Here is a 27,735-nt window from a genome sequence, read left to right as displayed (position 1 = left end):
TTAACAGACATTTTTCAAAAGAGGAAATCCAAATGGCCAACAGACACATGAAAAAATGTTCAGGATCCCTAGCCATCAGGGAAATGCAGATCAAAACCACAATGAGATTCCACCTCACTCCGGTTAGATTGGCTTACATAAAGAAATCAACCAACAACAGATGCTGGCGAGGATGTGGAGAAAAAGGGACACTAATCCACTGTTGGTGGGAATGCAAACTGGTAAAGCCACTATGGAAGACAGTCTGGAGAATCCTCAGAAACTGAATATAGCACTACCACAGGACCCAGGCATCCCACTCCTTGGAATATACCCAAAAGGAATTAAAGGGGAGAAAAAAGCCATTTTTTTGCATATTTGTTGCAGCTCAATTCAAAATAGCTAAGAAATGAATCAACCTAAATGTCCATCAACGGATGACTGGGTAAAGAAAATATGGGATATGTACTTTATGGAACACTATACAACAATAAAAAAAAACAATAAAATCCGGGCATTTACAACAAAATGGAGGAAGCTGGAAAACATCATGCTGAGTGAAATAAGCAAGTCCAAAAGGGACAAATATCACATGTTCTCCCTGATCGATGGCAACTAAATGAGCACCTAAAATGATACCCTTTGAAGTGAAATGGACACTATGAGAGACAATGACATGAGCAGCACTTGTCTAGACTGTTGAGGAACAACTTACTATTTTGTTCCTTTAGTATTTTTGTTGTTGTTGCTGTTGCTCAGTTTGCTCTACACCAGACTACTGGTTGAACTCTGCAATCAATGCACAACCATTCTTAAGCGTTTAAAAATTAACAGAAAATTGATCTCTGTGAAACATAGGAGTGGGAATAAGAGAGGGAGGAGATATATAGGACGGCACATACTCACTCAGACCTACCTCCAATGGTGGGACTAGAAATGTGCCAGGGGATTTCAACTCAACCTTACCAAGGAGGCAGGTACCAATGCCAGCGCACTTGGTAAAGTGATATGTATAAATACACAACCGATCAAAAAGATAGGGTAAGTGTCGAAGAGATTACACAAGTAAGACCAGTGTAAGCAAATAATGAAGGATAGAATCAAAAGGGAGAGAATGATCCTGCGGGGGGAAGCAGGACACACAGCAGACTCATAGAATGGCAAATGCCCAAAACAGCACTCCTGCCTCAGAACCAACCCTTGGGACATTCGGATTTGATGAAAAGGTCCATGAGAGTCTCACAGGCATGGAAAGCCATGACATGGTGGCAAAAAACAATCTAAATGAAAGATCCTGGTGAATAAGACCCCAGCAGAAGGAACAGACCATCAAGGAGAGAGGTGCCTTTCTCTGAAGGGAGGAAGGAACCTCCACTGTGATACGGCCTTGACTAAACAAGTTCAGAGTCGCTGAACTCAAGGGGCTTCCATAGCCTAGACAGCTCATAGCAAGAGTCTCGGGTGATTGCTGACATCATAAATAAGAGTGCCAATTGTTAAATCAACAACGGGAGTCACTGGGTTCATGCTCCTCACGTAGGATCTCTGTTCTTAATGTGTTTAACTATGAAACTAAAAAACAACACTACTAGTCGAACAATACCCTATACCTGGTTCGGTTGTGTCAGTGCAGCCTGTTGAAATCTCTGCTTAGTATATACTAAGTTGATCTTCAGTATATGAAGGTAATTGAAAATGAAACGTGATGAAGGGCGGGATGGGAGAGAGAGTGGGAGAGGGGAGGGCCACGGGAGGGAGGGAGGTTGGGGAGGGGAAGCCACAACAATACAAAAGTTGCATTTTATATTCTACTTAAAACTATTGGTTGAACTCTGTAATTAATACACAATTACTCTTAGGTGTTTAATTAATGCTATAACTAGTACTCAAATAGTATTTTACACTTTGTGTTTCTGTGTGGGAGCAAAATGTGGAAATCTTTACTTAATATACGCTAAATTGATCTTCTGTATATAAAGATAATTGAAAATTAATCTTGATGTGAAGGGAAGGGGAGAGGGGTTGGGAGAGGGGAGCGTTGTGGGTGGGAGGGAAGTTACGGGGGGGAGGAAGCTATTGTAATCCATAAGCTGTACTTTGGAAATTTATGCTCATTAAATAATAATAAAAAAAAGAGAAGTGGAGGGGTTCAAGAAGCTAATGTTAAATGCTGTGTAGGTAAAAGATGCTGGGAAGTTCTCTAACCAAGCAGACTGTTCCATATGTAAGGCTATAGGGATTGTAAGTAACTGTAAAATACTTTGCACAGTATATCAGGTTCTGTACTATCATGATCAGTATAAGATGTAAAAGCACTTATTTTCTGTGTGTCTGTATGTAAATAAATTCTGATAGATTAATTAACAACAACAACAACAAAAAAGAATACAAGGTAGAGAGTCTGTGTTGTGGTGCCATGAGTTAAGCCACTGCCTGCAAATTCAGCATCCCTCATGTGTGCCAGTTAGAGTCCTGACTGCTCCACTTCTGACCCATCTCCCTGCTAATTCATCTGGAAAAGCAGCAGAAAATGGCCCAAGTGCTTGGGGCCCTTGCCCCTCCTGTGGGAGACCAAGTTAGAGTTCCAGGATTCTAGGTTCTGCCTGGCCCAACCCCACTCATTGTGACCATTTAGGGGAGTGAACCAGCGGATAGAAGATCTCTTTCTCTAACTCTGCCTTTCAAATAAATAAATAAACTTTGAAAAAAGAAAGGAATATACGAGTGATAAACAGATGAGTCTGGCTATCCCCATAGCTAATTTGAGGCTCTGGATTACATCAGACCTCACAACCATCTGTGTACAGTGAGAAAAGTAGAGCTGCCTAGCTGAGCTCCATCATACCAGATCCAGGATAGAAAAGAAAATAGTTGCTGTTTCAAACCATTAAATTTGGAGAAGTTTTGTTAAGCCCTGGCAAAAGCCTAGAACAATCATTTCAAAATATCTTATAGAACCTTCATTCATTATTAAATTGAAGCTTATTGATCTTTTATTATGTTCCAGGTGATGAGCTGAGGGTACAATGGAGAGCTCAAACAGTAGAAGTTCCTGCCACTGTGAAATTAGAGTCTGCTAGATATAGACATGGAGTCGAATGACTAAAACAGAGTGGTTATGGAAAGTTGTGAAATGCTGTGAAGAAATCTCATGTAGTCATCCCAGCCATTGGTGCTCCTGAGACAAATCTGATCAGAAATATAGGTATTCACAAGGTAAACTGACTGTGGGAGACACCTGTGGTGGAAGAAAACAACAAAACAAAATCTGTTCCTCAGCAGTGGAGACAAAGGCTGTTCAAAGTCATTGCCTCTTGAAGTTAACTTCACATTTTTAGAAGCTTAATTAACTTTAATGAAACACCTAAGAATGATACATCTTTGGGGAGCACTCAGACATATTTATGATATAATTTGAGGACTGAGGTCTAGCATGGAAAGTTAGTGCACAGTGACTCATGTTGTTAATTTAGCAATTAACACTATTATGTATGATGTCAGTGATCATCCAAGGCTCTTAATATGAGCTATCTAGGCTATGGAAGGCTTCTGAATCCACAAACTCTGTCAATATTTAGAAAAGGCCACAAGCAAAGCGGAAATTCTCTCTTTCCTTCAGAGCAAAGTACCTCCTTTGATGACCACTTCCATCCACTGAGATCTCACCCACCGAGGTCCCTCATGTAGGAAATTTTTTTTTGCCTCAGTATCTTGACTTTGCATACCTAAAATGCCTTTGTGGACTTTTCACCCAGAACAAAATGCCTTAAGGGCTGTTCTGAGGTCAGAGGGCTATTTAAAGTGATTGCCATTCTGAGTCTGCTGTGTGAACTGCTTCCAATGTTGGAGCATTTTCTCCTTTTTAATTCTACCTATTATTATTACCAGACCCTTAATCCTACCTGAAGTAGGCAGGCAACAGGCTAAAATTGACTAGGCTTGTGAACTGGAAGACCACACCTTCGCCATGCCCCTGTGTGACTTCACGCCCTACCTGATATCTTTGCCACGCCCCTGTGTGACCTTACACCCTACCTGATACCGCCACCATGCCCCCATGTGACATCAGGCTTTACCTGACCATACCTGAGTGCCCACCTGCCCACAAGCCACTTCCCTGTGGAAAATATATAAAAAGGCAGGGAGTGTCCAATAAAGCTCTCTACCTCTGCTTTGCTGCCGGTGATAAGCGGTAGATAGCAGCTCAAGGCGCTTGGTGCACATGGCTTTTGGCCTGCTCTCTGAGTGGTATGGACGCTACCCTAGTCTCCAGACTTTCCCCTCTCTCCAACCTGAACTAAAACTCTCACTTTCCTAGACACCTTTCTCACTAAATAAAAGCCTAAAACGTACCATGCTGCCTCGTTTATCTGTGCTGGTATTTAGAATTATACTCTAAATATTAGGCAAGAACCCTCTCAGGCTTATTAACAGTGAGGATTTAGTAATAAGCCCATGGTGAAATCATATGGCACCCCAAATTCTGGTAGCACATGTGGCACCCCAGATAGCACTTCCGGGGAACTCTAAAGGGTCACATTTTTGTGTAGATTTTAGGGGGTCACGTCTGATTTCACTACCAATATGATCATTTTAACACTTAAAATGATATTTTTACCATCCAGGTTAAGGGGATTTGGGATCCCATAGCAAGTTTTTAAACTAAACCCTGGGGTCGGTGCTATGGCGCAGGGGGTTAATGCTCTGGCTTGAAATGCTAGATTCCCATATGGGTGCCGGTTCTAGTCCCAGCTGTTCCTCTTCCAATCCAGCTCTCTGTTGTGGCCTGGGAAAGCAGTAGAAGATGGCCCAAGTCCTTGGGCCCCTGCACCCACATGGGAGACCAAGAGGAAGCTCATGGCTCCTGTCTTTAGATCTGCACAGCTCTGGCCATTGCAGCCATCTAGGGAGTGAACCAGCAGATGGAAGACCTCTCTCTGTGTCTCTACCTCTCTCTGTAACTTTGTCTTTCAAATAAATAAAATAAATCTTTAAAAAATAAAACATAAGCTATACCCTTAGAAGTAAGTCTGTAGGAATATATGCAGAACTATACAGCTTTACAGTTACAAACTTCATACACTTCATAATGATAACTTTAGGAACCGTGCTCACCCTCCCACCCATATTTCCAACCCCTCATCTTCCTCCCTCTCTTACTCCCACTCTTATTTTTTATTGGGATCTACTTAGAATTGACTTTATACACATGTTTATGTTAATCAAAAAGTTCATCAAATAGTATAAAAAAACTGTTCCTCAACAGTCAAAACAAGGGCTGTGCAAGTCAATCCTTCTCAAAGTGTCAATTTCACTAATACAGATTGCCTTTTAGGTGCTTTGTTAGTTATCACAGGTCAGAAAGAACATGTGGTATTTGTTCCTTTGTGAGTGGCTTATTTCACTTAGTATGATGTTTTCCAGATTCATCCATTTTGTTATAAATGACAAGATTTCTTTTTTTTTTTTTTACTGCTGTGTAGTATTCCATAGTGTACATATCCCATAATTTCTTTATCCAGTCTTTAGTTGATGGGCATTTGCTTTGATTCCATGTCTTAGCTATTGTGAATTGAGCTGCAATAAACATGGAGATGCAGATAACTCTTTCATATACTGATGTCATTTCCTCTGGGTAAATACTCAGGAGTGGGATGGCTAGGTCATATTGTAGGTGTATATTCAGATTTCTGAGGTATTTCCAAACTGTCTTCCATAGTGGCTTTACTAGTTTACATTCCCACCAACAGTGGATTAAGGTACCTCTCCCCCCACATCCTCACCAGAATTTGTTGTTTGATTTTTGTGTGAAAGCCATTCTAACTGGGGTGAGGTGAAACCTCATCTCATTGTGGTCTTGATTTGCGTTTCCCTGACAATTAGTGATGCTGAGCATTTTTTCACATGTTTATTGGCCATTTAGTTTCCTCTTTCATGTCCTTTGCCCATTTCTTCACTGAGTTGTTTGCTTTGCAGCTGTTGAATTTCTTGATCTCTTTATATATTCTGGTTATTAACCCTTTATCAGTTGAATAGTTTGCAAATAATTTCTCCAATTCTGTTGGTTGCCTCTTCACTTTCGCCAATAGAATGCAACAACACATCAGAAAGATCATCCACCCAGACCAAGTGGGATTTATCCCTGGTATGCAGGGATGGTTTAATGTGCGCAAGACAATCAATGTGATACACCACATTAACAGACTGCAGAAGAAAAACCATATGATTATCTCAATAGATGCCGAGAAAGCATTTGATAAAATACAACACCCGTTCATGATGAAAACTCTAAGCAAACTGGGTTTGGAAGGACCATTCTTCAATACAATCAAAGCAATCTATGAAAAACCCACAGCCAACATCCTATTGAATGGGGAAAAGTTGGAAGCATTTCCACTGAAATCTGGAACCAGACAGGGATGCCCACTCTCACCACTGCTATTCAATATAGTTCTGGAAGTTCTAGCCAGAGCTATTAGGCAAGAAAAAGTAATTAAAGGGATACAAATTGGGAAGGAAGAACTCAAACTATCCCTCTTTGCAGATGACATGATTCTGTATTTAGGGGACCCAAAGAACTCTACTAAGAGACTATTGGAACTCATAGAAGAGTTTGGAAAAGTAGCAGGGTATAAAATCAATGCACAAAAATCAACAGCCTTTGTATACACAGACAATGCCATGGCTGAGGAAGAACTTCTAAGATCAATCCCATTCACAATAGCTACAAAAACAATCAAATACCTTGGAATAAACTTAACCAAAGACGTTAAAGATCTCTACGATGAAAATTACAAAACCTTAAAGAAAGAAATAGAAGAGGATACCAAGAAATGGAAAAATCTTCCATGCTCATGGATTGGAAGAATCAATATCATCAAAATGTCCATTCTCCCAAAAGCAATTTACAGATTCAATGCAATACCAATCAAGATACCGAAGACCTTCTTCTCAGATCTGGAAAAAATGGTGCTGAAATTTATATGGAGGCACAAGAGACCTCGAATAGCTAAAGCAATCTTGTACAACAAAAACAAAGCCGGAGGCATCACAATACCAGATTTCAGGACATACTACAGGGCAGTTGTAATTAAAACAGCATGGTACTGGTACAGAAACAGATGGATAGACCAATGGAACAGAATTGAAACACCAGAAACCAACCCAAACATATACAGCCAACTCATATTTCATCAAGGATCTAAAACTAATTCCTGGAGCAAGGACAGTCTATTCAATAAATGGTGCTGGGAAAATTGGATTTCCACGTGCAGAAGCATGAAGCAAGACCCCTACCTTACACCTTACACAAAAATCCACTCAACATGGATTAAAGACCTAAATCTACGACCTGACACCATCAAGTTACTAGAGAACATTGGAGAAACCCTTCAAGATATTGGCACAGGCAAAGAATTTCTGGAAAAGACCCGGGAGGCACAGGCAGTCAAAGCCAAAATCAACTATTGGGATTGCATCAAATTGAGAAGTTTCTGTGCTGCAAAAGAAACAGTCAGGAGAGTGAAGAGACAACCGACAGAATGGGAAAAAATATTTGCAAACTATGCAACAGATAGAGGGTTAATAACCAGAATCTACAAAGAGATCAAGAAACTCCACAAAAACAAAACCAACAACCCACTTAAGAGATGGGCCAAGGACCTCAATAGACATTTTTCAAAAGAGGAAATCCAAATGGCCAACAGGCACATGAAAAAATGTTCAAGGTCATTAGCAATCAGGGAAATGCAAATCAAAACCACAATGAGGTTTCACCTCACCCCGGTTAGAATGGCTCACATGCAGAAATCTACCAACAACAGATGCTGGCGAGGATGTGGGGAAAAAGGGACACTAACCCACTGTTGGTGGGAATGCAAGCTGGTCAAGCCACTATGGAAGTCAGTCTGGAGATTCCTCAGAAACCTGAAGATAACCCTACCGTTCGACCCAGCCATCCCACTCCTTGGAATTTACCCAAAGGAATTTAAATTGGCAAACAAAAAAGCGGTCTGCACCCTAATGTTTATTGCAGCTCAATTCACAATAGCTAAGACCTGGAACCAACCTAAATGCCCATCAACGATAGACTGGATAAAGAAATTATGGGATATGTACTCTTTAGAATACTATACCGCAGTAAGAAACAACGAAATCCAGTCATTTGCAACAAAATGGAGGAATCTGGAACACTTTCCTGAGTGTTTCTTTTGCAGTACAGAAACTTCTCAATTTGATGTAATCTCATTTGTGAATTTTGGCTTTGATTGCTTCTGCCTCTGGGGTCTTTTCCAAGAATTCTTTGCCTATTGCCAATGTCTTGCATGGTTTCTCCAATGTTCTCTAATAATTTGATGGTGTTTGGTCATAGATTTATGTCTTTAATCCATTTTGAGTGGATTTTTTGTATGGTGTAAAGTAAGGGTCTTGCCTCATACTTCTGCATGTGGAAATCCAGTTTTCCCAGCCCATTTGTTGAAGAGAGTCATTGCTGCAGTGATTGGATTTAGTTCCTTTGTCAAATATAAGTTGGAAGAATCACCATGTTCCTAAAGTTGTGATTATAAAGCATATGAAGTTTGTATGTAAAGCTGTATAGTTCTGCATATATTCCTATGGATTTACTTGAGTGATCACTGATGTCATACATAAGACATTACACATTAAGAGTATTAAATTAACAACAAGAGTCACTGTGTACTAACTTCCCACTCAGGACCTCTGTCCTCAAAGAATTGTATTATAACTATGTCTAAGTGCTCATAAAAGATGTATCATTCTTGGGTGCTTTGTTAAAGTTAATTAAGTTTCTAAAACAAAAAAGAAAAGAAGTATAAAAAAGAAGTGAAATTAACTTCAAGATGCAAAAGATGCAATGACTTTGAACAGCCTTTGTCTCGACTATTGAGGAATAGTTGTTTTTTTTTTTTTTTTACCATGCAAATTGTTGAACTCTTTACTTAGTAAAGAGTTGGTGTTTTGTGTATACAGGTAATTAGAAATGGATCTTAGTGGAAAATGGGACTGGGAATGGGAGAGGGAGGAAGAGGAGGGGTAAGGTGGAAGAGTGGGTGGGAGAGCACGTACAATGGGGAGAATCACTATATTCCTAAAGCTGTACTTATGAAATGCATGAAGTCTGTATTCTTTAAATAAAAGTTTTCTTTGGGGTGAAAAATACATAAATATAAATTTAGAAAAACATACTCTACAGTATTAACCCTATTTCTGATTTTATTGTAAGAAGGTGTTTAAAATATCTTTGTCTTAAATTTCTTCATATGAGAGTACTTTAAAAAGTTTATGAAAACCAAAAGATAAGTTTATTTTTGAGCAAATATTTTTGAAATCCATATAGTTTTTTCATGAACTTTCTGAAGACACCTCATATTTAATAAAAAATTGATCATTTGAATTTTCAGTCTTCCTTAGAAACAAAGGATTTTTGTCTACTGCACCTTGTAAATCTTGGAAATAAACATCTGTGTTCAATATAGAACTTGAATAGAGCTAATCGCTATTCACAGGTGCTGACTGCTTCCATACACTCAGGATATATCATCAATTCAAAACAGCTCTGTGTTTTCTGACAAAATATGTTCTGCTCAACCTCCAAGCATATTTTCAAGAATCTATGATACTATTAAAATAGAAATAAAGGGACAGGATTTATAGATTCATTTCTCAGCGCCTAAAAAACACAAGATGGAGTTTTTGCATGTTGAAATGAGTGGGAGTAGTCCAATGTGCACTGTGGGGAGTTTCATGGGAACCCAAAACAGGTTTTTGTGTGAAGACAGAATAAAATCCAGCAAACAGATAAAACCAAGCATCAGTTTAAAGCAAATGTTGAGACTTATGTGAACACTGTAAAGAAAACACTAATTAATAGAAGTTTATGGGGGCCAGCACTGTGTCACAGTGGGTTAAGCCTCCCATATGGGTACTGGTTGCAGTCCCAGCTGCTCCTTTTCTGATCCAGCTCCTTGATAACACTCCTGGGAAAGCAGCAGAAGACGGCTCAACTGCTTGGGCCACTGCAACCTTGTGGGAGACACAGAAGATGTCTTTGGCATGGCCCAGCTCCAGCTGTTGTGGCCACTTGGGGAAATGAACCAGCAGATGGAAGACCTCTCTCTCTCCCTCTGTCTGTAACTCTTTCAAATAATTAAATAAATCTTACAAAAGTGACGTTAGTGGAAACTAATCTTTATAGAAGTGGTCTTTGCTTGTTGAGCATGAAGAAAGAAGTTGTTCAAAGGCTGAAGTGCTGCAGGCACATCTTTTCTGTTTGTCACTAAATACGTTTCCTTTTCCCTCTCTGCCTTAAACGTGACTCAGCCCATTTTATTTGTTATGCCTTTATTGTCCTTCTCCTATCTCATACACACACACATACACACACAGAGCCCCATCACACCAGCAGGATATGAGTGACACTGAAAAAGAAGACATAAGCAACCAATAGTTTAGTCATGACCTGATGATCTTGAAACAATAGAAAGTGCCTTCCAATGGCTGTCTGTTAATTTTGTTACCACTATAAATTACCATACACTGGGTATTTTAAAGCAACAAAGATTTATTCTTACCTGTGGAGGAAATAGTTTGAAATCAAGGTATCTGCAAAACCACTCTCCTCTGGAGGCCCAGAGAAGGGTTTTTTCTTACTTGTTCCTAGCCTCTGGGATTTGCTCATAGAATTTATCTTCTGGTTTGTAGCTATAGCACTCTAAAAGGTGCCATTGTCTTCTCATGGTATCCTTTCCTTTGTGTGTCTTTATGACTGAATCTCTCCTTTCTCTTGTAAACACAGCATTTATTGGATGAAGGGCTCACTCTATTCCAGTATAACCACATCTTGACTTCGCTAATTACATCTGCAAATACTCCATATCCAAATGAAGACACATTTTGATGTTGTAACTAGATACTGGGAAAACACTATTCAAATCTGTACAGAATCCCTGCATTTTGGTCTTTCAGGTGTGACTAGACACTAGAATAAAGATATTTTCTGCTCTGCCTGTCTAATCTGTATCTTCTTTTCTTCACTTTATGAAGAGTGAAATGGAAGAGTAACATCGTGTGATTGAAACAATAGTGGCAGATTCATGACTAAAAAGAGATGAACAAAATTCTGGGCATGAAAAAAAACTTGCCCAGCAAGCAAACAAAAACTGATCCTTGCTAGAATAACTTTGATTCTCTAAAATTTCATATTTCAAACATATATTTTATTTCAGTGAATAATACTGATAATATCCATTAAAAATCCTAGCAACAAATATAATATTTGACATTGACTGATATTTGCTTGTATCAAAAATTTATACCATTTTCCTCTACTCCATAAGAAAGACAATCTCATGGACATATTGACGATCTCTTTTTCTGCACTTTCAAATGCAAAATTTCTTTTAAAGATAACATAAAAGGCATTCAATATTTATTGCTCTAATTACTTAAAGTACCTTCACTCAGTAATATGAAGATATACCTCTGTTATATATGCTGTAGATTTCTGTAGATTTAAGAAATAACTATTAAGAATGTCTTTTTTCTAAGATCATGATTGCAAATAGAACTACCTTATTGTGTAAATTTGTCTTCAAAAAAAATCCCTGTTTTATTTTTCCCAGGAATATATCTAACAAGCAATACAGCAGATACAAAAGCCATACATATGCAGATGACTTGGTGTAATTTATTTCTGTGGAGAATAGGAATACTGAAAAATATTTATATTCCTTTTCCTTATGTTGAAATTCTAAACACTAATATGTAATTCAAATTTCTGATATTTATTCATTCTGATTTCTTTAAATATAATTTTTGTAATGTATATTTCAAGATAATTATTTGTTCAACTAGAATGAATGTATGATTTTGAAATGGATAAGAAGTTTTCAAATAACTTTGATTCCTAATGCCTATGTAATCTAACAAGATACTTTTCCATAAACCTCAGATTTTTTTCATTTGAAAAGTAGGGTAATAATGTCTACTGCAGTTATTGTGAAAATGAAGTGAGATAGTGTACTTACACCTTTTAATACCATGAGACATGTTCATTTTTTTCTACTATTGTTTTAAACATTTATTAAGCATATTATATACACCAGTGATTATGTTATCATTTGGGGGATACATTGCTGACTGAATAGATATAAATATAATTTAATGAACTTTAGAATCATTAAATGTCCAGTAAATGGGACTTCAATTTCTAAAATGCTATCTACCTACGGGACTAAATCATATTAAATAGACCCACATAGCATGGGTAATTCATAAAACTAACATTTATCATCTTCAGAGTAAACATTATTTTTATTAATTGATATATATGCTGTAGGTCTTATTTCCAGATGTTATTTGACCTGCATTATCTTTTCTACACGCATTCATCTTTGAAATGTTGACTCAAGCTTTAAATTTGTGCTGCATCAAGAAGAGTCACAGGAAAGATTCCAAATGGCTGATTAGGGAATGACATACTATGCTAAGCTAAGAATAAAAAGTGAAAAAAAAAAAAAGAAAAGAAAGCATCAGAAGTGCACTCTCAGGGGAGTATTCGAAAGAAAACCACACTGGAAATCCCACAAGAGGAAGAGGAACGTCGTGGACCTGTGTGGGAGGTACAGATATGGAGCACAAAAATGGACACAACACATGACTGCAGCAGCAGAAAGATGGAGCAGGTGGCAGCTTGGAGACAGAAGTAAGCTCAAACTGTAGAAACCCGTGGTGATATAGCTGGAGGAAGAGTGGGGCTTGAGTCTGGACATGGGACCTGGGGGCTAGCAGTTGCCTGCAGACCCAGTGGAAGTAGAAGGGGCACATTGATCTTGTCCCAATCTCCTCACAACAGTGCCTGCTGCCTGGCTGAGAAAGGTCATGCACCATTTTGGGTTTGGGCTGCAGCTATGGAAGCCTTTGTGCATATGCATAACAACTAGCTGAGACAGGCCACCATCTTCTTGGCAGTACTGGCAGCACTGGCAAGGAGAAATAAACATTCAGACAGTGGCTCTTGTGTATGCGTGTGATCCAGAGATTCTAGTGGGAGGAAAAATCCACAGTTCCCAATGACTTTGAGTCTGGATGGGATGAGTAACTGATGGCCAGGCATCCACATAGGACTGTGGGGGTGTTCTCAGCCTTGCAACATACCACAGGCTCCCAGAATCAAGATGCCTAGGCAGAGCTGGCTTGGGGAACACACCTGCCTATCTGTTGACTGGACAGGCTGGCAGGGCAGAATGAAACATTTGCACTTGTGTGCTGAGACCATAGGGACTTGGTGGTAACATGAGAAGCTGCAATGTATAGCTGTATCTCTGGACAATCACTGGGTGGGGCTTTACAATCTTGGAGCTCCTTGGCTGCCTGGGACAGGTCATTGCAGTAGGAAACATGCTCACAGTGAGGACTGTGCAGATCATTTGTGTGGTTCATACAGTGGCATGGATGAGTGTGGAACACACTGGGGGGATAACATGTGGACATTGTTCAGCATGGAGTAGAAAAAGAAAGGGGATGATCTCACCAACAAAAGTGACTATTCCCCACCTTCTGTTAACAAGAGGAGTTCTACCACACCCAAGTTGAGTGTTACCCTGGATACTCACCTCACCCTGGAGCACTGATCAGAGCTCCTTGGCCACACTCACCACATACTCCTTGGTATTCACTGAAAGTGTAGAAATTCCACTAAGCCACAGAGGCACAGCTCAAAGACAAAAGCCATTAGAGGGGAAAAACAATTAACTCCACAAATACCTAAAAATAAACACAGAAATTTAAGAAACAAGAATAAGGAAGACACCATGACCACTCCAAAGGAAAGCAACATTTCAATATTAGAATGGCAAGATGAAGAAATTGATGAATTGCCAGAGATAGAATTGAACCATAAAGCAATCAGAAACAAATCCACTAACTAAAGAACACCATACATGACATGAATGAAAAAATTTTTCCATGAAATTGAGACTTAAAGAGAAATCAAAGTGAAATGTTAGAAATGAAGCATTGAACAGATCAAATAAAAAAGTGTGATGGAAAGCCTTAACAAAGAACTTGGTGGGGCAGATATGAATATCCAAGCCAGAAGATAAATCTCTGGAGATTTTACAATCAGAATAAAATAAAAGAAATTAGAAAAATTTAAAACAGTCTTGGAGATCTATGGGATACCATAAAACAACCTAACCTATGGATCTTAGGAGTTCCTGAAGGTGTGGAAAGAGAGAATGGATTAGCAGGCATATTTAGTGAAATAATTACAAATTCCCAATGTAGAGAAAGGAAGAGATGTCCAAGTTCAGGAAGCACATAAAACTCCTAATAGACATAAACAGAAAATATATTCATAATAACACATTGTAGCCAAATTTTCAACAGTGAAACATAAAGATTCTAAAATGTGCACAAGAGACATGTCAAATTACTTTAAGAGGATCTCCAATTAGACTCACAGTAGGCTTCTAATCAGAAAACCTACAGACTAGGTGAGAATTGAAAGACATAGCTCAAGTCTTAAGTGAATAAAACTGTCAACCCAGAATAGAGTACCTACAAAGCTCTTATTTATGAATGAAGATGAAATAACAACCTTCTACACCAAACAGAAATTGAAATAATTTGTCAGCTCTCATCCAGCCTTACAAAAGATGCTTAAGGATGTACTACACACAGAAACATAGTCATCATTATGAAAGAATGCGAGGACAGAAAATCTCCTAGTCAAAATACAAAGGAAATCCAAATTAAAAAATGGCAGGGCCAAGTCGTTACTTATCAGTAGTCACCTTAAATGTCAATGGCCTCAATTCTACAGTTCAAGATATAGACTGGCTGAATGGATTAAAAAACAAGATCCATCTATATTATGCTGACAAGAAACATACCTCACCAACAAACATACCTGCAGACTAAAAGTGTGGAAAAGAATATTCCATGCTAATGTGATGCAACAAAAGGCAGGTGTAGCCATCCTGATATCAGACAAAAGAGACTTTAAAACAAAAACTGTTGAAAGAGATGAAAAAGAGTACTACGTAATGATTAAGAGATCAACAGGAATTTGTGACTATAATAAAAGTATATGCACCCAAATACAAAGTGCCTGGCTATTTAAAAGAAATGTTAATTGCTCTAAAGAGAGACACAGACTCCAATACAGTATTATGGGAAGCTTCAACACTCCACCTTCATTAATGGACAGATCAACTAGACAGAAAATCAATAAAGAACCAACAAAACTAATCAACATTATGACCAAATGGACTCAACTGACATCTACAGAATTTTTCACACCAAAGTTACAGTATATATATTCTTCTTATCAGTGCATGGATATTTTTTTTTCTTTAAAGATTTATTTTATTTATTTGAAAGACAGAGTTACAGAGAGAGGTAGAGAGAGAGAGAGGTCTTTCATCCGCTGGTTTACTCCTCAGATGGCTGCAACGGCTGGAGCTGTGCTGATCTGAAGGCAGGAGCCAGAAGCTTCTTCTGGGTCTTCCGTGTGGGTGCAGGAGCCCAAGGACTTGAGCCATCTTCTGCTATCCCAGGCCATTGCAGATAGCTGGATTGGAAGAGAAGCAGCTGGGATTAGAACTGGCACCGATCTGGGATGCCAGCACTTCAGGCCAGGGTGTTAACCCACTGCACCACAGCACTGGCCCCTAGTGCATGGATATTTTTCTAGGATAGACCATATGCTAGGCCATAAAGCAAGGCTCAGCAAATTAAAAAAAAATTGAAATCACACAATGCACCTTCTCTGATCACAATAGAATGAAGCTGGAAATCAACAACTCAATAGTCTCTAGATCGTATGCAAATATTACAAGATTGAAAAACGTGTTACTAAATGAACAGTGGGTCATAGAAGAAATCAAAAGAGAAATAATAAAATTTCTGGAAAGAAATAAATATGACAATTCATCATATCAAAACATATGGGACACAGCAAAATCGGTGTTAAGAGGGAACTGTATAGCAATTGCTGCCTATGTGAAGACATTGGAAAGGTACCAAATAAATGATCTATCAATGCATCTCAAAGGCATAGAAAAGCAGCAACAAACCAAATCGCAAATTAGTAGGAGGAAAGAAATAATTGAAGTTAGAGAAGAAATTGAAAGAACAAATGCCAATTCTCCCCAAATTTTCAAAAAAATTGAAAGAGGAGGGAATCCTCCCAAATTTCTTCTATGAAGCCAGCATCACACTAATTCCTAAACCAGAAAAAGACACATCAGAGAAAGAAAATTACAGAACAATTTACTAAAACATAGATGCAAAAATCCTCAACAAAATGTTAGCCAATTGAGTCAAATAACACATCAGAAGGATCATTCACCCAGACCAAGTGGGATTTATGACCAGTATTCTGAGATGGCTCAACATTCACACATCAGTGAATATGATACATCACATTAACAAACTGAAGAACAGCCTATAGTTATCTCAATAGATGCAGAGAAAGCATTTGATAAAATACAACGTCCATTTATAATGAAAACCTTAAGCAAATCGGGTATAGAGAGAATATTCCTCAACACAATCAAGGCAATTTATGACAAACACATATCCAGCATCCAATTGAATGGGGAAAAACTGGAAGCATTCCCACCAAGATCTGGAATAAGATCTCACCGTTGCTATTTAAGATAGCCCTGGAAATTTTAGCCAGAGCTATTAGGCAAGAAAAATAAATCAAATGGATACAATTTGGAAAGGAGGAAGTCAAACTAGCCTTAATTTCAGATGACTAGATTCTATATAAAGGGGATTGAAAAGACTGCACTGAAAGACTTTTGGAACTCATAAAAGAGTTTGGTAAAGTGGCAGGATATAAAATCAACACATAAAAATCAATAGCCTTTGTATGCACAGTCAAAGCCATGGCTGAGAAAGAACTTTTAAGATCAATCCCATTCACAATGGCTACAAAAAGAATCAAATTCCTTGGAATAAATTTAACCAAGGATGTCAAAGTTCTCTTCAATGAAAATAACACAAAACTAAAAAATGTAGTGGAAGACATTAATAAATGGAAAACCTTTCATGTTCAAGGATTGCAATAATCAACATCATTAATTGACAAATGTCCATACTACCAAAAGCAATTTACAGATTCAGTGTGATCCCAATCAAAATACCAATGATATTTTTCACTGATCTGGAAAAAATGATGCTGAAATTCGTATGGAAATACAAGAAAGAGAATCCAAATAGCTAAAGCATTCTTTTTTAAAGACTTTTTAAAATTTATTTAAAAGGCAGAGTTACAGAGAGGCTGAGGCAGAGAGAGAGACAGAGAGGTCCTCCATCTGCTGGCTCACCCCCTACGTGGCTGGAATGGCCAGAGCTGCACTGAAATGAAACCAGGAGCCTTGAGATTATTCCAGGTCTCCCATGCAGGTGCAGGGGTCCAAGGACTTCCACTGTTTTCCCAGGCCATAGCAGAGAGCTGGGTCAGAAGTGGAGCAGCTGGGACTTCAACAGGCACCCATATGGGATGCTGACAGTGCAAGTGGTGGCCTTTCCTGCTATGCCACAGTGCGGGCCCCACAGCTAAAACACTCTTATACAACAAAAACAAAGCTGGAGGCATCACCATATCTGATTTCAAGACATACTAAAGGGTAGTTATAACAAAAACAGCCTACTACAGGTACAGAAACAGACTTGTAGACCAATGAAACTGAATAAAAACCCCAGAAATAAATCCACACATTTGTAACCAACTTATCTTTGACAAATGAACTAAAATCAATCCCTGTAGTAAGCACAGTCTCTTCAACAAATGGTTTTGGGAAAACTGGATCTCCACATAGAGAAGTTTGAAACTATACCCCAATCTTATGCTTTACACAAACATGTACTCAAAATGGATCAAAAACCTAAATCTACAACACTACACAATCAAATTGCTGGAGAATGTTGAGGAAACTTTGCAAAACATTGGCATAGGCAAAAACTTCTTGAAAAAGATCCCCCAAAGCACAGGCAATTGAAGACAAAAATTGACAAATGGGTTTACATCAAGCTGAGGAACTAATACACTGCAAAAAAAAAAAAAAACAAAAACAAAAACAAACCAAAAAACAAAAAACAAACAAAAAAAACACACACACACTTAGCAAAGTGAGAAGGCAACCTACAGAATTTGAGAAAATATTTGCGAACTACACAACTGATAAAGGGTTAACATCCAGGATGCGTAAAGATTTCAAGAAAAACAACACCAAAACATACATTTCAGCTAAGAAATGTTCCAAGGACTTGAACAGACATTTTTCAAGAGAGGAAATTCAAATGTCAACAGGCACTTAAAAAAATGCTCAAGATCACTAGCCATCAGGGAAATGCAAATCAAAACCACATTGAGGGGCTGGCGCTGTGGTTTAGTGGGCTAAGCCTGCACCTGCAGTGTCAGAATCCCATATGGGTGCAGGTTCAAGTCCCAGCTGCTCCACTTCTGATCCAGCTCTCTGCTATGCCCTAGGAAAGCACTGGACGATTGTCCAAGTCCTTGGGCTCCTGCACCCACATGGGAGACCTGGAAGAAACTCCTTGCTCCTGGCTTTGGATCAGTGAAGCTCTGGCCATTGCGGCCAATTGGAAAGTGAACCACCAGCAGATGAAGTCATTTCTCTCTCTCTCTCTCTCTCTCTCTCTGTCTCTGTCTCTCCTTCTCTCTGTGTGTAACTCTGACTTTGAAATAAATAAATAAATCTTAAAAATTATATAAAATGAGGTTTCACCTCACTCCAGTTAGAGTAGCTCTCATACAAAAATAAACAAACAACACATGGTGGCGATGATGTGGGAAAAAAGATACCATAATGCACTGTTGGTGGGAATGTAAACTGGTATATACACTGTGGAAGACAGTATGGATATATCTCAGAAATCTGAATATAGACCTACCACATGACCCAGCCATCCCATTTCTAAACCAAAAGAAATCAGCATATGAAAGAGTTATCTGCACCTCCATGTTCATTGTAGCACCATTCACAATAGCTAAGATATGGAATCAACCCAGATGTCCAACAACTGTCCTCTGGATAAAGAAATTATGGTATACATACACTCTGGAGTACTTTCTGGCTACCAAAAACTATAATGAAATCCTGTATTTTGCAACAAGATGGACACAACTGGAAATCATTATACTTGGTGAAATAAGCCAGTCCCCAAAAGACAGATATTATGTTTTCCTTGATCCAAAGTAACTAACGAGTACCTAAAATGTAATTTATTGGAGTGAAATTGACATTTTGAGATTCAATTATTATTTATAGTCCTTGTCTCCTCCATTGAGGAACAGTGTTTGTTTCTGTCATACTATTTGTTGAACTGTTTTACTTATTGTAGGGTTAACTTTACAATGATTAAGTAAACCAAAAATAGATCTTTGTAAAAATTAAGAGTGGGAATGGGAAAGGAGGAAGAAGGGTTGAAGACAGGGTAGGAGGGAGGGTTAGGTGGAAAGTATCACCATGTTCCTAAATCTGTGTATATGGAATACGTGAAACTTGTGTAACTTAAATAAAATTTTAAAATAAAATATAATGGAGGGTATCAGAGACTAGGAGAGGAGAGGAGAGCTATCAATTACTGGGTATTAAATTATAGGTACATAGGTGTATGACGTTCTGGGTTTTGTTGTACAGTATGGTGAATAGAGATAATGTACTATATATTTTCCTGTTTAAATAAAGCTGGAAGATAGGATTTTGGATGTTTTCCCATAAATAAATGTTAAATTTTTGTGGATATGAATGTAATTACTTTGGACATTATACAATGCACACATGTGTCAAAATACATAATATCCATATTTGTGTACAAGTTTTGTATGTTTGTTAAACACATTTTAATTAAAAATGAACAATTTTATAAAAAGTCTAAAATTGGATGAGTGACAGCTGTGCAACTAATCAGCATCCTTCTTACTGTTAGTTTAGTGTGGTGTACCTAGATGAGACCCCTCTCCTTCCCACTCAGTGCACTGCTGGAACGAAGTGTGACTCAGCAAAGACAAGATTTCATGTCTATTCATCTTTGTATCCCACACAACTGGTGACCTCAACTTTTTAAGTCCAAAATGTGCTTCTGGAATTGAGATTAATTCTCTCGATTTGATGTTTATTCACTGTTATTGTTCTAATTGGGTAAGCTCCTCAGTTTTCATACTTGCAGAATGAAAGTGGTAAACATAAAAACCAATTCCTTCCTTTTCATATCCAAAATTGTACATTTATATTTGCTTTTATCATTGTGTTCATTGTATGAAATTAGTATTTTTATATGAGATTGCCAAAACTATGCTATATCATTTGATCTGCAGTAGCCTATTTGAAACCTTCAGCCTCTCACTTGATAGTTGTTGAATAAGCAAATGACATGTAGAATGTGCATCTTTATGATGTTTATAAGACATATTAGGGTAATTTAATGCATTAATCACACCGTGCCTTATTTTAATTATTGAATTGTTCTTATTTTCTCCTGACACATTTGGGAATGAGTAATGAGCAATTTAGAACAATGTAATATTTTTATGAAGGTTGTTAGATAAATTATTGAGTAAAAATTTTCAGCACACCTGTTCAAACTCATTTGAAAGCAGAAGATAGAGTTGTTTGCCTAGATGAAAAGTGTCACAGTGATAAAACAGAAAATATCTGCAATAAATTTTATTTCCAGATGGTATTCTGTTAACAAAAATTGAGTGCAACTGAATTAAAATATATCCACATAAATACACTTGTACAAAATAAGGGATTGAGTTTACATAATTCATGCAACATAAATTGCACAGCTAACAGTTATGTTCAAATTAAGTATCAGTGATTTTATTTCTGTTGACCATAAAGAAAATTAAGAGAAATTTATTTGAAAAGGGCAACTTGTCTATTACATCATAAGCTCTAATTCTTAAGTCAAAAGACTGAAATGCTTAACAAAATGAAATGGCTTTGAGAATGCAAAACAAATGATCTTAGTACATTAAAACCCAGGGTGATAAACTGAAAATATAACTAGAGAAAGTTTACAAAAGCAAAAATATAATGTTTACATAATACAGAAACTGGAGCCAACATGGTGCATAGTAGGTAAAGCCACTACCTCTGACGCTAGCATCCCATATGGGTGCCAGTTTGAGTCCCAGCTGCTCCACTTAGGATACAACTACCTGCTAATATGCCTGAGAAAGTAGCAGAGAGGTTCCAAGTGCTTGGACCTTTGCATCCACGTGGAAGACCTGGAAGAAGCTCCTGGCTCCAGGCTTCAGACCGCCCCAGTTCTGGCCATTGTGGCCATTTGGGCAGTGAACTAGTGAATGGAATATCTCTCTCAGTCTCTCCCTCTTTCTCCGTAACTCTGCCTTTCAAATAATAAATCTTAAACATAAAGAGAACTGGACTCTGGGTGGGCCAACCCAGCCCTTGGGATGTCTGCATCCCATAAAAAAGATTTAAAAGTTGTGCATTAAAACAGTATCAATCACTTCAAAAATGATTGAAAAAGACATTTATTTTGTATGGATATCCAGTAAAATCCGGGAGGTAAAAAGTGACTTTCCTAAAGGAATGAAGTATAGCCTTTCATTTTTTTTTCTATTGCTATACTTTTTTCAGACTACTGTGTGATATATTAAGTTCTAACTTTTGGTACAAATAAACCCTAAGATTTCTGTGACTCTATGCCAATGGCAAGTCTTTTCTCAATCATGTAACAATGATTAGCTTTCCATGTCACGGCTTTGTAGGGACTCTGTACTCCTTCCATCCTTAGGATTTCGGAGGCTGCTGCATTTAGTTGGAGGACGAGGTGATAGAAGGTAGATAATACACTCTTACACACATGCAAGGTGCTTGAATATGCAGACTGTGGCAAAGTAGCTATTTCTAAATTATTTCACTGTACTGTAGAAAGGGGAATACAAATCTATGGTGGAAAAACAATCATCTCTGCTTCGTATATTCAAGACCTCTCTGACATAGAAAATTAAGTCATGATGTTGCCTATTCCAAAGTATCTCTGTATCATTCTTGCTTGAAACTCTGTAGGAGTTTAAGGTTATATATCTTCTGGTGTAATTTGAAAGTGGAAAAACTGGTTAAAATGATAGATCAATACTTATGAAAACAATTTGTGAACATATTAGTCAATAGAAAAAATATTTTAATTAAAAAATTGAACTCAAAAATTTTATTCATAATCCTGTTAGACTCAAATATCCACATTATGATGAACTTTTGTTAATAGCTATATATAGATGTAGTACTCAGCTGATATATTCAGATTTAAAGTAAAATGAACTCATTTTTATTTCATTGATTCCTCCCTTGTGATGACCTTTAAGAAATATAGGCAAGAGATATTAACCTTCAGTTAACCACTTTTTTAAGCATGGAAGAGTTAAAGATGTCATCAATTAGATCAGAGTTATAGCAGGCCATCTAATAGATTACTATTGCAGAAAATGTATTAAACACAAGCAGGGACCCTGCACCCATATGGGAGACCTGGAGGAAGCTCCTGGCTCCTGGCTTCAGATCAGTACAGCTCTGGCTGTTAGGGCCATCTGAGGAGTGAACCAGCGATGGAAGACCTCTCTCTCTGCCTCTCTGTAGTTCTGACTTTCAAATAAATGTATAAACCTTTTTAAAAATGGGACATTTTTATATACCAATGATGATATTGCTGAAAGAGAAATCAAGAAAGAAACCTCATTCACAAACCTAGATAAAAATTATATACTTAGGATAAATGTAACTAAAAATCTGCACAATGGAAATTATAAAACAATGATGAAAAAGCTCATCAGTGACACAAAAAATGAAAAATATTCTTTGGTCATGTGTTGAAAGAATAAATATTTTTTAAATGTCCATACCACTGAAGACATCTATATATTTGACATGATCCCAATCAAAATATCAATGAGATTTTTATAGAATGAGAAAAAATATAAAACTCATCTGAAACCACAAAAGATCCAGGAGAGCCAAAGTGATCCTGAGGGCAAAAAAAAAAAAAAAAAATAAGCCAGAGGCATCACAATACTGTATTTGAAGGGATACTGTAAACTTATAGTAATTAAAACAATATGGTTTTGGCATAAAAATAAACATATTGATTAATGAACAGAATTGAAAACCCAGAAATCATTTTATACACATATAGAACAGTGATCTTTGGCCAAGGTGCCAAAACCACACATTGGAAAAAGGATACTAACTTCAATATTGTACTGGCTAGCCTGGCTGTACATATGTAGAAGAATAAACTAGATCCGTACTTCTTAAAAATACAGAAATCAAGTCAAGATAGATCAAAGACCTAAGTGTAAGGGCTGAAACTATAAAATGGTTAGATGAAAACAGAGGAACACTTGAAGACACTGGTGTGAGCACTGAACTTTTTTTTTTTTTTTTTTTGAGAAGACACAGGCATAGGCAACAAAAGAAAAACTAAACACACAGAATTATATCAAACTCTGACGTTTCTACATGGCAAAGGAAACAACAGTTTGAAGAGACATTCAACAAATCTTCTACTGGGTATATATCCAAAACCCATGAAAACATGGTATCAAAGAGTTACGTCGTCTACCATGTTTATAGTAGCACTGTGCACACTAGCCAAGATATGAAATTAATCAAGGTATTCATTGTCAGATGAATGAGTAAAGAAATGTGATGCATGCACACAACATAATACTATTCATCTATAAAAATAATGAAATCTTACCACGTGCAGCAAAATGAATACAACTGGGGAACCTCATGTTAAATGAATTGCATCAAAAACATTTATTCAAGTATGGATGTTCTCCTGCATATGTGGAGGCTGAAAAGAAATTCAATCTTAACACACAATAGTGATTACTAGGAACTGGGAAAGGTGGAGGGAATACAGGGAGTTTGGATAATGGGCACCAAGTCACAGTGAGATCAAAGGAATAATATCTTAGTGTTACCCAGCATAATGGGAAATTGTACTTGATAATAATTTTGTATATATTGTACCAGCAAATAAAAAAAAGAATTCCCATGCCTCTAATCATAGAGTAATGTCAAAGAAGGGAAAATTTTGATTACCTTGTTTTGTTCAGTACACATTATATGCATGTATTGAAATGTCACACTGTGGCACATAAATATGTGCAATTATTATTAACAAATAAATTTTAAAAATTTAAAACAAACAAAATGAAGCCATGTCATTAGCAAAGGGTACTGTATGCCCAGTTGTTTTATGTCCTTTTCCTTTGCCTCTAGGCAAAAACACATGAATTTCCACCAACCTTCATCCCCTCAAATCTAACTCTTTTTCTTATATTTAAGGGTTATTCCTTTAAGTACTTGACATTGATATCTGTTTTGTTTCATTTTTTGATAGCATAGAGCTGGACATATTATTACAAAAATAATGACATAATAGTTATCTAAATGACATGTCACCAGAGTGTTCATAGGGGAGATTCTAGCCAAGCATTTTTGAACTCTATTTCCATTTTTTCAAATTCTTTAGTATATTGCTTTCTGAAAAGCTATTTTCTCCTGTCTATATCTCTATAAATATTCCATCTAGGATATCTGAATCAGGTAAGGTTAAATCAGAAGAGAGGAATCATATTGTGGTTTGAAAAGGGACATTATCATACAGTGTATGGAATTATTGATTCCATGTACAGGTGGAAGGAAGTAATGCGGTACTGGTTAATACACAGTAAATAAAACATTGAAGAATGTGGGAAAAGCAAATACATAAAATAATAAGGGACATAGAATAGTGGCTGCCCTTGGGACTGAGATAGAACTCCTATGAAAAATTCTCTCTCACCTCATGATCACATTGGGCCCTGTTGGAGAGGGCATGTGTGACCCACTGAATGACAAAGAAATTCCCTTCCTTCGTGTTGGTAGAGCTTGCAGGAACTCTGCTGCTGACTCCAGTGAGCTGTAGGACACAGGCACTGGGGAAAACATGTGCACTGTAAATGATGGATGTTGGAGAAGCTGCTGGTGTTGCAGGAGTCTAGGAAGGGAGCAAACCCATCCCAGGAAGCAAAACCAATACCTCCAGCTGTGTCTCTCTGACAAACAACATCATGTCAGACAGCAAAGAAAAATATAATTAAAGGGCTAAGATCTATTTTCATAGAACAGGCACTGGGGAAGGAATATGGAGCTGAAAGTAAAGGTGTCTTTCTTGTTTTTCTTCCCTTTTTCAGGCATGCAGAAGAAAAAAAGCTCCCTGTCTGCTCTTTCAATTTTTAGCCATCATTTCTTAATCACTAAGCCTAAGAGAAATTGCCATTTTTATCCCAATATATGCTCCTTAACTCTCAAAGGATCTGCAAATAGAAAGACCTCAATAAACATTTTTCACTTGTGAATGTTGAATAAGGTAATACAAAAACCTAGACCTCAATGTGAAGCTTTTCCCTAATCTACCGGACACATTCACCTGAATGTCCCACACGTCCTGTTAAATGCATTGTTGTTCAGATCTATTCTTTCTATATTCATATTGTGAAAGATTCTTAATTTTTATTTATTTAGGAGGAAGAGAGAGCAGGAGAGGCAGAGCTAGACAGACAGAGATCTCCCATCTGCTGATTCACTCCCCTCAATGTCCAGAATAGTCAGGGTTGAGCCAAGCTGATGCCAGAAGCAAGGAACTCAATCCATGTCTCCCAGGCGTGTGTGTCAGGGACAGAACTACTTGAGCTGTGACCTGTTGCCTCCCAGGAAGCACATTAACAGGAAACTGGAGTCAGGAGCAGAGCTAAGAACCCAGGCATTCCTACATGGCATGCTGAAACCCAAGAAGAGTCTTAACTGTTAGGCCAGATGTCTGCCCTTCTGTATTTCCTGTATTAGTAAATGACGCCGTCTTTTACACAGTCACTCAGTTTAGGGACTTGCAACGCTCCCTTTGTCCCTTATTCTATATGTTAACCGATTAATCCACTCACAGTGACACTGTTTATCATTTGTTGGCTGTTTCCCCTGTTGTTTTCTCGATTCAGGTCCTTGTAATAGCTCTTCTGGAATACTGTGATTTTCTCCCTTCCAGTCTTTGGTTTTGTAAGCCTCTGATTTGCCCTTCATATTGTTGTCCCAGTGATCTAATAAAATGCAAATCTCATCATGTAACTGCTTTGCTTAAATCCTTCAGAGATTTTTATTGCTTAAAGCATTGCTTTTCAACTTATGCTCTTAGAAATCCCTAGATGAATACAATGACCTTCCTGTGTTTTGAAAAGGAAAATGAACAGAGAGAGGGCAAGATACTGGGACCTGCATATTGCTTCTTACTGAGTGAAGAGAGAGAGAGAGATTTTGTTTGCATAATTTGTTTCACTATAAGCAAGTAAAACAAAATTTTAACAAAAAATTTTTTAAATAATTGAGCTAAATGATAAATAGCAAAACTTTGAGATGGTACATGTAATCGATCAGCTGCAAGCTTTGAATACTTTTTAGCTTGATCTCTAATTCTTCATACTGTATGAAAGAAGCAAAACTTTACTATATTTGTACTAAATTATTCCACGTTCCTTGTATATGACACTTTTACATTCATTCATCATTTCAGAACATAAGTCTTTAGTAGCTTCTAGAGACCAGCCACTATATCAATAGATAAAAAGTTAGTGGTTATAAAAATGGAAAAAAGTATTGATATATAGAAAATAAGTATATTAAAATGTGTTTTGTAAAGAAAAGTGGGAAATTAGGATAGAGCATTTGGGAGACATAATTTTAATTATAAACACAGTGGCCAGGCAAAGGCTTAGATAGTGATGGCTGAGTTAAGCCCCAAAGATGGTGAGTAATATAAGCAGATTAAACATCTCAAAGAAGAGCTTTCCAGACAGATAACAGAAAATGCCAACTCTTTCAAGCAAGAGCACACCTAAAATATTGGAAGAACACCAAAAGAAGGTAATGTAGCTAGAGTAAAAGGAGCAGGCAAAAGATCCATAAGAGGTGAGTATCATATTATGTAAGATCAAGTAGGTAAATGTAATGCTTTTGTCTTTTACTCAGGTTGACAAATATTTAATTACTGTGACTGCTGTAACAAAATACCACAAACTGGGTGGATGAAAACAGAGAAACTTATTCCATCACAGTTCTGTCTGCCTGATTCAAAATGAATATGTGAGTGGGCAACATTCGTCCTGAAGCCCCTAAAAGAATATTCCTTCTGATGGTAACCACTGCCATTTTCCATCATTTAGCTTATATCTACATTACTCCAATCTCTACTCCTGTCATCATTTGTATTCCTTGTATGCCTCTCTCTTTATTAGGATATATTATAATGAGAGCTTATTCTACTCCAGTATGATTTCAACTTAACTAAACACCTGTATGTAATATCTCTATTTCCCAACAATTTACTAAATATCCTGAAAATTAAGTAAACTCTCCTAAGAGTTCCAATAGTGTCTTAGTGAAGTCATTGGTTCTCCTGTATATAGTATCATGTCACCTGTAAATAGGGTTAATTTGACTTCTTCCTTTCCAGGTTATATCCCATTAATTTCTTTTCTTTTTCTTTTTTTTTTTTTTTTTTTTTTTTTTTTGCCTTGATGACTGGTCAAAACTTCCAAAACTATATTGAAAAGCAATGGTGAAAGTGGGCATCTTTCTGGTTCCATCCTCGTGAAAATATGCTACGTTTTATCAAATGCTTTTT

At 37.4% G+C, this 27,735-nt stretch overlaps 1 long non-coding RNA gene across 1 annotated transcript; it reads left to right on the top strand.

Annotated features, from left to right (window-relative positions):
- Positions 1–1,502: 1,502 nt before the first annotated feature.
- Positions 1,503–26,318, top strand: LOC138850010 (uncharacterized). The gene is made up of 3 exons (XR_011389395.1): positions 1,503–1,664; positions 2,987–3,195; positions 25,256–26,318. It is a non-coding gene; the product is annotated as an uncharacterized lncRNA (long non-coding RNA).
- Positions 26,319–27,735: the final 1,417 nt, after the last annotated feature.

The sequence above is a fragment of the Oryctolagus cuniculus genome, chromosome 6 (genome assembly GCF_964237555.1).
Source record: "Oryctolagus cuniculus chromosome 6, mOryCun1.1, whole genome shotgun sequence".
Lineage (NCBI taxonomy): Eukaryota > Metazoa > Chordata > Mammalia > Lagomorpha > Leporidae > Oryctolagus > Oryctolagus cuniculus.
This window is presented reverse-complemented; position numbering and strand designations above follow the sequence as displayed.